Genomic DNA, 13,384 nt, shown 5'->3' on the forward strand with positions numbered 1-13,384 from the left:
GGAAGTGTCATGGTCATCATGAAAAGGAACTTTAGGTTTTAGTTTACCTGGAATTTTAAATCTTTATTCAGTCCATTTGAGTCCCACAGAATGGTAGAAATCCAAACAGACTGTAGACTTTGAGTCTTATTTAAATATTTCATAGATAAGGAGGGAATTTATATAGGATATAATAGCAATTTTACAATTATGTTTTTGCCCTTTTTTTCTATATTGTTATTTTTGAGGTCTCTTTTATGAATAATCTGAAGGTTTTTTTTTTTGTTGTTGTTTGTTTGTTTGTTTTTAATCTGCTTTGATCAGTCCTGTTGCTCCTCCAATACTTATTTTGGCAGGATTAGTTGAAATTTGGTTATTTTACCTGTTGAATATGTCAGCAACTCTGTAGATAGACCTTCAAAGAGGAGTGCTGAGTGAAAACCATTCCATATATCATTAAAGAGGTAGGAAGGCAGAGAACAACTAGTGATACCCCAACGACTCCCTGTGGCAGGTCACAGAAATATAGATTTCCAACAAAGTAAAAAAAAAAAAAAAAAAAAAAAAAAAAAAAAGAAGCTAGAAGGCTAGTGCACTGAAATCTTTTAAATACTTTATACATCAACTCATTTTAACACTCTTCATCAGGTTTCCAACATTTTCCTTCAATTTTACCCTCCTTTGATCATTGGACTATGATGTTCCAGAAGATCACAATATAATACCGCTCCCTATGCTGTGGATGATATCCTGGAAAAATGGAGAGCTGCTGGGAGATGTTAAGGAATAGTTTCAAAACTTCATAGATTTTATGGTCAAAAGAAACTAGTGTGAGCATTTACTCTTGACCTATCCCATAAAACAGTCCTGGAAGCTTTAAGCCTTTTTTCATCTAACTGAAACCTCCGAGGGAGGATACTCCTAGTAACAGACACCTGGTACAACTAACCAAAGTCAAGAGAATTGCATATTATCTTAGTAAGGTTAGTAGGAAGATGTGGGCATGAATTGGCAGTTGTGGCTATAGTAGAGAAAAATGTACCTTTTATGTTCCAGCTACTTCCATTTCCTTCACGCTTTATTCCCGGGGTTTCATTCATTTGTTTCAACATTCTCCACATCCTGGAGAGAAATAAGAAAATGACGGGCAATGTAATCCATACACAGATGTTTCTTCTTGAGTGGATGATAATAGAAGGGTAGACAATCGTATCTTATTCAAAACATTTTATATTTTATTTCTGGCTGCATTTGATAGCAGTTTTAAAGAAACAAAGAACAAATAACAACCCTAAACAAAGCCACAGATCCAAGAAGAAAGGTGAGTGAGTTTAAAGAGGAATGAAGGTTTATGAATCTTGCAAAGGATTGGTAAATCTTTCTACAGTGCTTCAGGGATAATAGTTCTGGTTTCTAACACTGGTTCATATTTCACAGTTCTTTATTCAAAGACCTCACATGTTGGGTATACTCATATAAAACTCAGTCAGTGGCAGAGTTAAATTATGCACCACTGCAAATGCCCAGGTTTTCTTTGGTGGAATTTTACTGCAGCTGGCAGTGTTAGTGAAATGAAAACAACATAATCTGCCAGCATATATGCTTGTAACACCTGCTTTCTCAAGGTTTGTCCCCAAATGTATCAATGAACATACTATTTGTCTGAGAGTAGAAAGACAACACTTTATCTGCATGGCTGTGAGACCAATGAAAATGTAGCAGGTTTTTCCCATTGAATTAAAGGTGCTCCCAGGTAAAAATAAAAAAGCTTTTCCTTCTTGAGTTCTGATGATGTGGAATGCCAAAGCTTTGCAGGTCTTGAAAGAAGGTTTAGCTGTAAAACAGGTGTTAAATTAAGATGGAAGCCATGCTCACCTTCATGTTTTCTGTGATAATAATACTCTTGGAGTTAAGAAAGAGCAATACTCTCCTGAGGTCATGAGTGATAAGAGACAAATGCCTGGAAAAAAAGAAGATAATGCAAAAAGGGAAATAATTAAAACTGCAATTGAGGTATAAAATGTATGCTTCTGCTTTATAGTAAAAATAAGCAAAGAACAAACTAGCTAACATTTACATGAAATTCTCAGTAAAATGTAAGTTAAAGTAAATATCTCTTGTTTTGCAAATGGTTACCTTCCTATTCCCTGCCTTTCAGCCATGTGGGAATAGAGTAAATGAGGAAGCAAATGAAATGCTGTATAATGAAAGGCACATTTTTTCTTAAAGCATTACTCTATTTCATGTATTGTTTTTATAGTCTGCAAACTCTTAATATTTTTAATGTGAAAAGAAAGTGACAGATTTAAATTATTATTATGCCAGCAGTCGTTCTTAGAAATGAAAAACTACACAACACTGAGCCATTCATGATCTGATTTGAAAATCACCCAAATAGGTGTGATTTAGTTACTTCTGTAATCTCTATTGCTTTTCAGAGCAGCCAATTTGTCCTGATGTAGCTGATGTAACATCCAGATATTCCGTTCCTAGGGGTAAGATACCGTAGGAAATACAAAACTGCTAACTCAGACATGCACAACGTGAACCATTCATTTTGTGTTATAGATGCTCTCTCAGGAGAGAAAGGATCAGACTATATGTGTCCCACTATCTAGGTATGCCAGCAAACTTGGATTGAAGTCTTCCAAAATGTTCTGACTCTAATGACTTTGGTCCTAAAAAATCTTGGCTTAAGCATCAGTAATGACTAGTAAAACTAAAGCCTGCCATGCTAAAGATAAGGTGGAAATACAATAACCATAAGCTTCCAATATGTAGGAAGAAAATGAATGTCTTCAAAATAATAACTGAGTGTTCATGCTGATACACTGTTATTACTGGGAGAAGTATGGAATGCTTCACCATGCTGCATACAATGGGAATATTAAAAATTGTTTATGTGGCAGACAAATACCCCTCAAATGCTATATCTTTGGGAAATTTATTTACTTCAATAAATTGAACATACTGTTGCTTTCAGGCTTAAAGTATTGTGCATTGCACAACAGGACTCCACTGGCAAACCCTCTCTTTTATGTAATGTTAACGTTGTGTAAAAATAGTATATTAGGTCTTAAATACATTGCTAATAAACAGCAATGTAGCAAGTGTTTTATATGTACATAGAAGGAGGAAAGTTAAGCATACAGAATAAAATAGATCTAAAGTGAATTTTTCAAACTTAATCAGGTCAACTGTCTCACTGTGTTTGAGTCTGGGTGCATCAAAATGAAAGAATGAATTTAGTGGCTAGAATACAGAATTGAGAATCAATATTCCTACATTTTATCTTCTGTCACTTACTTGCTGGTGTGACTTTGGACGAATTATTTGAGAGCTTTGTTCCTAAGGTTGTTCATTTTTCAAATGAGGTATTTACATGATTTATAAGAACGTGGTAGGGATCAACTCACAGACTACTAGGTACTAGAAATGTTAGATGTAATTACATTAATAAGTCTCCATTGCCAGATGTAAACATTTATTTGTCTTGATGATGGGGCCAAACTATGATTTTCAAGTAAGTCTTTATGCTTCCAAAGGTGGAAAATAATGTGGGGATTTGCCAGTATAAAACTGGCTTCCTATGATGTAGTAAAAAGCAGGAATTCTTTGGAATCTCAGATGCCCTGTGGGATTGCACATACTACTTTTCACCACATTGGTTTCAGAAGTCCTACAGAATGAACCAGCATGCAGGAGGAGTAGCAAGAAACTGAAAAGAAAAAAAGACAAATCTATGTTGCAAGCCATTATAGCAAAAATACCTCTGCTTTAAATAATGAAAAGAATGTAGGTCCTTGTACTGGGTCTGGCTGGGATGTTAACTTTCCCTGCAGCAGCCCATACAGTGCTGCGCTCTGCACTTGTAGCTACAACAGCAGTGGTATCACACCAGTGTTGTGTCTGCTGCTGAGAAGTGCTGGCACAGCATCAGGACTCTCTCTGACCCTCCTAGGGGGTGGGCAAAAAGTGAGAAAGAAACATCAGCAGGGCAGCTGATCTAAACCAACCAAAGGGATATTCCATACCGTATGATGTCACACTCAGCAATAAAAGGTGCAAAAAGGAAGAAGAGGGGAGGGGTGGGCTCTCCTTGCGAAAACGTCTGTCCTCCTCCCAAACACCGGCTATGTGCGTTGAGGCCCTGCTTCAAGGACGTGGTCAAGCATTGCTCATTTGTGGGAAGTAGAGAGTAATTTATTTCCTCTGCACTTCCACATAGCCTTTACTTGTTTTGTTTAGTTATTCCCTTTCCTCCTCCCTCTTCCCCTTTCCCTTTTTTTCCCTTTAGTTGAATTGTTTAATTAATAATAATATTTCCTTAATAACATATATATATATAATTTTTTTCCCCTCTTTAATTAAATCATCCTTATCTCAACCTGTGACTTGTTCTTTCCTTTACTTCTTCCCCTCCTCATCTGAGGAGGGGGAGTGAGAGAGTGGTTGTGGTGTTCAACTGCCTGGCACGGTAAAACCACCACAGTCCTATAATTGGGGTGATTTCTGATGAAGCTATAATTTCAGTAAATGAGAGAAATAGCCTCAAATGTAGAAAATGTATTATTTTGCCTGTGCCCTGAGCAAATACAACATCACTTGTTGATTGATAGGGTAAGGAGGAGCTGGCTGGAGAAGCTCAGGTGAGACAATGGATCACTGTGTATCTCTGGTAGGAGATACAGATTTGTTCTACCTTTATAGGCAAAATTGTTACCTCATTGACAGGACCTGGTAGCATAGCTCAGGAAACAGAATATGTGCTGCTTTAAATTGACAGACGTCCAGTGAACTAGATATTGTCTATGGAAAAACATCTCCAAACAGTTATTTCAAAAGCCACCAGGGATTCTACCACCTGGCATGGTCTGGGTTCATGGCTCCTGTCTGTGAGGTGGAAGACAGTAGACTTATGTAAATAGGAAGCGTGAGTAAGGAAAGAATGAACGATGACCCATGCTGTAGGAATTCCCATAAGGGAAATGCACAGGTGGGGTGCCCAATTAACATCACTTTCATATCTTTTTGCATTTTCGAGGGAAAAATTGAACAAAATTACTGGGTGTGACGAATTGTAGAGTTTCAAACATACTTAAAACATTTTAACTATTAACTTAACTCTTAGTTGCAGGACCCTACAAAGTAGCTTACAGGAGTATCAATATTAACACTGAGTGAGGTCATGTCAGAACTCACAGGCTGTATTAAAAATTTAATAGTAGGAAAAGAAATCCCTGTTTCACCCCTTTTAACAAAGGATCTCAGTGATATGAGGACCTCATTGACAATTTTGGAGTTAGTAGAGTTCTACTAGAGAACTGGAAGGAAAGTGTATTTGACCAAGTGAGTAATTTTCAAATATCAGAATCCTTATGACCTGAAAGACCGCTTAATTTAAAAGTATTGATGTACTGTGCTTAAATAAGTCACATTTCTCCAGGAATACATTTAACAGGTTTGTTCATCAAAGCTGCCTATATTTTTTCTTCCACGAATTCATTATATAGATGGATAGTAATGGTACCAGTAGTAGAAAAGGGTAACTGGGTGCTGCTAAGTTTATTAGAACTGGTATTTACTGGGGATGTGAAGAGGTGATTAATTTACAATTTCAGTGAAACTGTTTGAAATCTTCCTTTATTGGCTGGCTAAAATATGTAAATAAATTATTTGAGCATGAAATCTTTTAAAAATTTATACTTAAAGCCTTTATACTGGCTTTCAGATTGAACCTAGAAGACCTGCTAAAGCATTGAGAGTCTGGATGCCACAAGTTATAGCTTTTATTAATCCCTTTATTTTATTTCTTTCAAATCCATTACTGCAAAAGAAAGTGACAGAAATGAGGTGACATAGGCTGACTTCACAAATTCTCCTAAAGATCCTAAAGGTAGTCAACACTAGAGGCAGAGGTATACTGTAGATGGACCACCAGAGAACACAGTGGATGGAGATCATGTACAAGCCATAGAAATTGCTCTCAAATTGTATTTATGAAAACTTGTTTTTGACACAGGTGAACTTTCATTTTTTAATACAAAGTGCATAATAATATTAATAATGTAGCTTGAAAGAATGTATGGAAAACAAGCATAATGACAAAGCACAGAGTGAGGTGTATTCGGTGCCCATGTAGAGTCAGAAGACCTTAAGAAAGAAAAGATAGTAACACAGAAAGAACATTTCGAATTGTGAAGAAAATGACATTTAAAAGCCTGTATTAAAGAAATTAAACAGAGAACAACAACTGAAATTCTAATACAACTGATGCAAAATAGAGCATATATTTTGCACCATTTAAAGAAAAATGAATAGAATTTGAAGGTACATGCATCAGATCCTGAAGGAGGAGTACATGCATCAGATCCTGAATGGAGGTACAATGAGGACTTTGCCTGCTGGTTTGATAAGTGCTTCCTTTCACACTGATAACATTTCCTTTAGAACACATATGCCCTGTTGCCTCTCCTCCTTCTTCTTGCCTCTGGCTTTGGGTTGAATGTATTACAGCATGCTGAAAATACTCCTGATAGCAACTTTAAGGTAAAAATAAAATGTGTATTATGTAAAGCTTTTCATGTAAGTCACAGATACAATAATCCTATAAGTGGTATAAAATCTTTACAGCTAAAGCCTTTATTTATTAAAATAGTAGAGAATCTTTTCTGCAAAGTGAAGATCTTTGAAATTGTGTTGAACGTTTTAGTGTTCGTTATAGAAAAACCTCCAAGAGAAGTGATTACTTTCCTTCCATGTTCTACAATCATTGTACTAACATATGGCTAAATCTCAGATAAAATGTTTTCATAAATAATATATACAACTACATATTTGCCTTAGATATTGCCTTTTAAAATTCCTGTAGTTATTCACCACTTACTGAAGAAAATTATATCTCTTTCAATAGCTGTTTGAAGCACTCAGGCAGGGGGTTTCATTGGTCTCAGTTAAACACGAAGAATAGTCAAGGTATGCTTTCATATACATACTAAGGATAATCCTTAGTTTTGTTGTATGATACTAGAGAATAATTTTTAAGCTTAAATATGAGAGAAGTATTTTTACTCAGAATCACTATACTAATTATACTGTTTCCTCAAGGAAAATAATAGAACAATCACATAGTGTTTTTTTCCATGCTCTAATCTTATCACTCATAGAGTGATACATATCACTCATAGAGTGATAAGTTAACCCTTTATAAAATTAGGCCTTCTTTCACAAATGAAAACTAATCTAAAAATAAAACACACTATGTTGTGCTTTGAGAGAAATAATGGTCACATATTCTTAACAGTTTAAATTAACAAAGGTAGGACAGCTATCATTACATGTAAAATGTATATTTTTAAGCCAAGTACTCAGCTAAGCCAAGTAAATGACTTTGCCTCTTTTATAAGATAAAGTGTGTATTTTTTTAATTTCATTGCTACTACATTTAAAATCTCAAAAGTTCTTTCACCCCTACGCTATATAATGAATTACAACAGAGGCCAATATATATGATTTATAATTGGCACTGATTAAGATCAGGAATGTGGTCAGCTGTCTCAGTTGCTAGGCAGTAGCTTGTTAAGCCACGGAAATACAACTGCAGTTGCTCATATGATCACATCCCTAATATTTACCAAAAAAACATGCAGCAAAAAATCTACAAAGCCTGAACTGAACACCACACTTGTAGGAGTTATTTAACACTTTTAAAATCAGTCTAACAATTATTAACATTTTTAAATGTCATTTATATATACATATTTTTCTCCTTTTGGTATATGGTAAATTCAAAACACTGCTTATTAGATCCTACCATCACAGAGTAGCATTTTACTTTTTAAAATAAAACTGAGTTGCTTCCCCACTACTTTCAGCTTGAAACAGGTAAATGTCCTTTCATAAAAAGTCTGTTTAGTCAAATCTTCTTAAGCCTGTTTTCCAGTTTGTCCATCGTTTTGTGTGAAAGTTGATGGCAGATGACTGGCTAACAGTGCAAAGTGGTCATAGTAGATGTCTTAAACATGCTTGCTATTCAGAAGAAAAATGTGAAATTCCTAAAAATATTTTCCAGCACTATTGTCCTCTTGGTTAAGGGGGGAGAACAAAAGAACTCAAAGCAAGTTAGTAAATAATAGCCTCATATAATAGCCTAAAGGCTTCTTCATTTCAGAAATCACATGGAAACAAAATGTACCCTAGTGCCAGCTATTCCAGATGATTAAGCTGGATAGGTACAACAATAAGTACATCAATAGGTACAAAACTGTCAGAGAATTACAGGTATAATATGTACAGATTGTTATAGCATTCTTCTAGGTTCAGACTTTATAAAAACAATTTTAGTGTAAGAAACTGAAATACCTCCTTCTGCAAGAATGTTCCATTTATGTGGCACATGCCACATGGATGATTTTTATAGAGCTAGATGGGCACATCTACACTGACAATAATATTAATCAAGAAGCAAAATCAAGCACTGAACCCTTGGCCATCCACAGTGCTTTATTGTCAGCTTGTTTCCTGGCTGCCATCCAGATCACTACACTTAGCTTCTTGACAAAGAAGGGCTAGTAATTCCCTTATTGTCACTTCAGAACTCTGTGGTATTGACGTACAGCTCTGGTGGCCTGCAACACAGTTTTTCATGTTCTTTCAAGTACTTTGAACTGAAAAATAATCACAAACAAATATGCCTTAGGGGACCCCATATAGCACCAGATGAGAGCCATGTGCCCACAGGCTGTTGTCATTTTGCTCCAGGCAGTGGCTAATCTTAAACAGCCTAAGTGGGAGCCAGTCATTTAGCTTAAGGACTGGTCCCTGATCTCTTGCATTCAATGCTGTGGAAATGACTGTGATAACTACATCAGACCATACACTTCTACACAGATTCTCATATCAGGGTCATTGTGCAATTCTGTGAAAAGGGATATATATATATAATAATTATTATTATTTTTTCCTACAGAAATTGTCTGGGCCTTTCTCAGATATGAAGTAAATTAAGTTTATTTTTCTATTCCTGGAAATATCATATTTCTTCTGGATTTCTCCCTCCTAGTTAGATGAGTCTAGCCTCACCCACTGGCATTAGGAGATATAAATGTATTACAGAATTATTCTAAAATTGTTAATTCACCTATTGTCACTCTAGAACTCTGGTCAAAATTCTTAATAGCAAAATCAAAAGTATTGGCTTTGCCTAAACCCCACACTACCTTCTTAAGATTCCTTTTTAATTATTTTTATTTTTTAATTATTTTTATTTTTAATTATTTTTATTTTTTACTTTCCTTAGTGTTACATATCCCATTCCTCATGTGCATTTCATGGTCCCCCCCCAAAAAAAAAACAAAGTGCAGAAACTCCAGAGAATTCTTGTAACTGTCAAAAAACAGCACGTTGTATGGGTTAAAGGTGGGCGAGCAGTAAAGACATTTTATGAGACTGTCTGCGTAGTGTTATTAGGGTAGCCTTATAGGAACAACGATTTGGTTAGTAGGTGAAAAGTGAAGTATGTTTTCCGTAGAATTTATAGTAAATAGTTGCCCAGGTTATCTGTGAGATCTTGTTTGAACACTTCGAATTAGATGAAAATAAGATGTAAAGGAGACAGCAAAAGGAAACAAAATAAGAGAAAGAAAAGCTGTGCTAAAGTATACTTGAAATTTTTGAGGAAACAGAGTTGAAATTACCTTTCCCCACCAGTGAGTAAAATATCCTGGCATGTCATGTTCCCAGATGACTTGGTTAGGCACAATGTTGTCTAACCAAGAACTGAGGTCAAAGAGAATATTAAGACCTTGATGATGTATGCCTGAAGGAAATAAATAAATAAATAAATAAATAAAATAAAAAGTACATTTCATCTGAATGAAGCTGAAGCACAGACTACACAAGATAAATAATAATCAGAAAACATGCTGAAAACAAGAAGTAAAAATTCTCCCTTCAAGATGCAGGGCCGAACATGGCTAAGGAAAAGCAATCTTTTCCCAACTCAGTGCTGTTATAGAAAGGGCGGTTCAGCTACTAAAAGTCTTTTGAATCCATATCAGTCAGATGTGGATAACAGGATCAAGCTTTCCCCAAAAAGATACGAGGTAGGAAAATGGGAAAGGAACAATAAGTCAGAGTGTGTAGAATCAGACTGAAATCCAGAAAACATTCTATATTGACAGTCCAAGCTAACAAATCATCATCTGAAATGCTTAAATGAAAATAAGCAAAACATGAAAAGAAGCATTTAGGTGTGTAAATACTTACACTGCCTGACCACTAGCTGCCAGAGCAGTAGAGAAGTCTTTCTTTCTGCAGATCTTCTGTCACTCTGTCCAGCTCACTGGGGGACAATACACCTGAATGTTTCAGATACCTGAGTGCACGCTAAGTGCATGTTGCAAGGTACTTACACAGCTGAATCTCTGCCCAGGAGACATAATTTAGAGAATAAGCCTGTCCTAGCAGTAAAATTGATGGTTTCAGGTGGCATTTCCACCTGTGACTTATGGGTCTGATGCTTCATTTCCCCGTTATTTATTTATATATATATATATATTTGGCAAAAACCATCACTAAATGGTCTATGTCCATATAAATTGAGACTCCATCCCTTGCCATATAGAGAATCTTATTTGCTTGAAATATTATTGTATCTTTGGTAACAACTTTCTTATTGCCACCAAGCAACTAAGGCTGTACTGACTTCAGTATATATTTAGACAGCAATGGTAATTCGTTGATCATTCTTATTCTCAGTAATCAGAATTTAGCAGCTGAAAAGACTGATACAGTTGCCTGAATTCAAGTGTTTTGTGTCATCAAAGACATTCTAGAATATCTCACTTAGCCTTCAGTTGCAAAAGGTAGAATGCATTTTGTCACATCTGCTAGCTCTGGATGAATATTTTGATTTTTTAGCTCATATTTTCATGATGATTACTAGCTCTGAGTTTTTAAAGCAAGGAGGTAGCCAAAAAACGTTCCTATTTTCTCTTGATGCATCTGAAGGAAAGCAAGTATCTTCAATTTCTGTACTAATTTGGAAAAAAAACAACAAAGAACAATCTCAAAAGAATCAAATAATAATGGTGCACTTCTTCCTGCTTCTTTCCTCTCCAATGTTTCATACTCATTTTATCTATCTATTTATTTATTTATTTATTTTTTACTGTCCCATAATTTGGTGTGTGTGGGGGGGTAAAGGTCTAAGAAATAGAAGTTCCAATTGTTCCTTTGTGATCTGAGTGTAGAATGAGCATATGGTCATATGGTTTCCCTCTCTGGCACTATAATACACATTAGAAGCTCTTTGTAAGGCAAGCTAATTCACAAATCTTCTGAAACTTTTTTTTTTTTTTTTTTTTTTTTTTGAGAAGATTTCAGGAGTACTAATATATGGACAGTTGTATGAAATTTGTGTAATTCCTTTACATTTACAAACACATACACCCACACAGATCCCTCTCCAAAAATTGTCTTCCAAGAACAAAGCCTCAGATTAATCAAAAGGCTAGGAAACAGAGTGGTAGTCTTATCACTTCATGATTATGCCATTTTTTGCAGAGTAGAATTTGCAAGAAACACCTCATTTATTTGTCTTTCTCCTGATGTTCCAGTATAGATAGAATTATTTTTGCCTGACTATAGCTACAGATGGGACAAGTGGATATATATTTCTTTCCAAAACAAAATTTTTATGTCAAAGTACACATACTAGATGTATCATAAAATAAATGATGGATGCATTTGCATTTGATTGTCTGCATTTGAATGTCTGGCTTATGTTTTACTTGTCTAGCAAATTTATTTGGTCAGTTTTATTGTCAAAAAAGCTTTCAAAATTAAGCTTAATGGTAAGTTTTCATAGCAACATTGTGGTGCTTCATTTCTAAATTACCGATTAATAAATTACTAAGTTACTAATTCCTCACCAAAACTTTACAGATGGCAGGAAACCCTGGTGAAGGCTGTTATTTGTAAGATAGCCAACTAGTTGAAGATTTCACAAGTAATATTTTAAATAAAGAGAATAAAATATTGAATTCTTTTAACTACAAATGGAACTGTAGAATGTTCTTGAATGTAAATTGCTATCAAGAAGTAAATTAGCAATTCACAAAACTCAAGAAATGTTATTTCTGACCTCATTACAATGACAAAGCTATGTAATTCTTCTACAAGTCTATGTGCCAGAATCTAATTTGGCTGTCTTTAATCTTCCAAGATAAAAAGGGTTTAATATTTTAGTAAACAGTTTATAAATGATATCAAAGAATCTGTGAGGGTTTTCACAATATGCTCTGTTGATCTGTCTTCCATTCTTTCCATCTCAGGATAAATCACATTCCTTGCCACAATGTTTTCACTCTTCAGCAAATGATAAATACATACATTTCTACAATGCTGGGGGGAAATATGTTATTTCTTCTGAATAAGATTACCTTAAAATAAGATTTTTTAAAAACTAATGAATGTTTTAGGTCAAAAGTAAGAGGTTGTCCAGTCATATTGATTCCACATAAATTTGCTGTTGGTGGTGTTTTTTTTTTTTTTTTTTTTTTTTTTTTTTTTTTTTAATGCTCATACCACATGGGCAATTGGGAGATACGTATCTCAGGCTACCTCAGAGATATCCCTTGAAAACTGTAATTTCTCAGAATATTGTAGCATCCTTTTGGAATATATTTGGGGCATTCATTTGTAAAGTGCTTCATATTCCCTTAAATAGATGTGGGACAAATTAACTACCAATATGCAGATGTTTGCCAGAGTGGCCATGTTGAATAGCATCACTGAATAACTGAGTCATAAAATGGATGAGATTGGAAGGGACCTTTGGAGGTCATCAAGTCCAAATTCCCTTCTGACGCAGAGCCATCTACAGCTGTTTGCCCAGGTCCATGTCTAGACAGCTTTTGAATATCTTCAATGGATCTACTGTTTTTAACCCATATGGGTTTTAACCCAAATCTCCATAGGTTTATTTCTCCTAGGCACAGAACTTTGCACTTGTCATTGTTGAACTTCATAAAGTTCCTACCAGACCATTTCTCCAGCAAGTCCATGTCCCTCTGGATTGCAGCATGATTTTCTGTCATATCAGCCACTTATATACCAGCCACTCCCAGTTATATATCTTCTGTGAAAATGAAACCAAAGATAATTTTGGGGAAAACAGATGCCTACAATAATCACATTGCCAAAGCCTTTCCTTTGAAACTGAATGGTTTTTGTTTGTTTGTTTTTGTGTGATTATTTATTACTTATATTATGTAAAAATATGTGCTCTCCAATTAAGCTTCAACTTAGTCACTCTCTGAAGAAAACGTATTTCCAACAACAATTTACAGAATCAGAGAATCACAGAATTTCTAGGTTGGAAGAGACCTCAAGATCATCGAGT

The sequence above is a fragment of the Oxyura jamaicensis genome, chromosome 3, assembly GCF_011077185.1.
Source record: "Oxyura jamaicensis isolate SHBP4307 breed ruddy duck chromosome 3, BPBGC_Ojam_1.0, whole genome shotgun sequence".
Lineage (NCBI taxonomy): Eukaryota > Metazoa > Chordata > Aves > Anseriformes > Anatidae > Oxyura > Oxyura jamaicensis.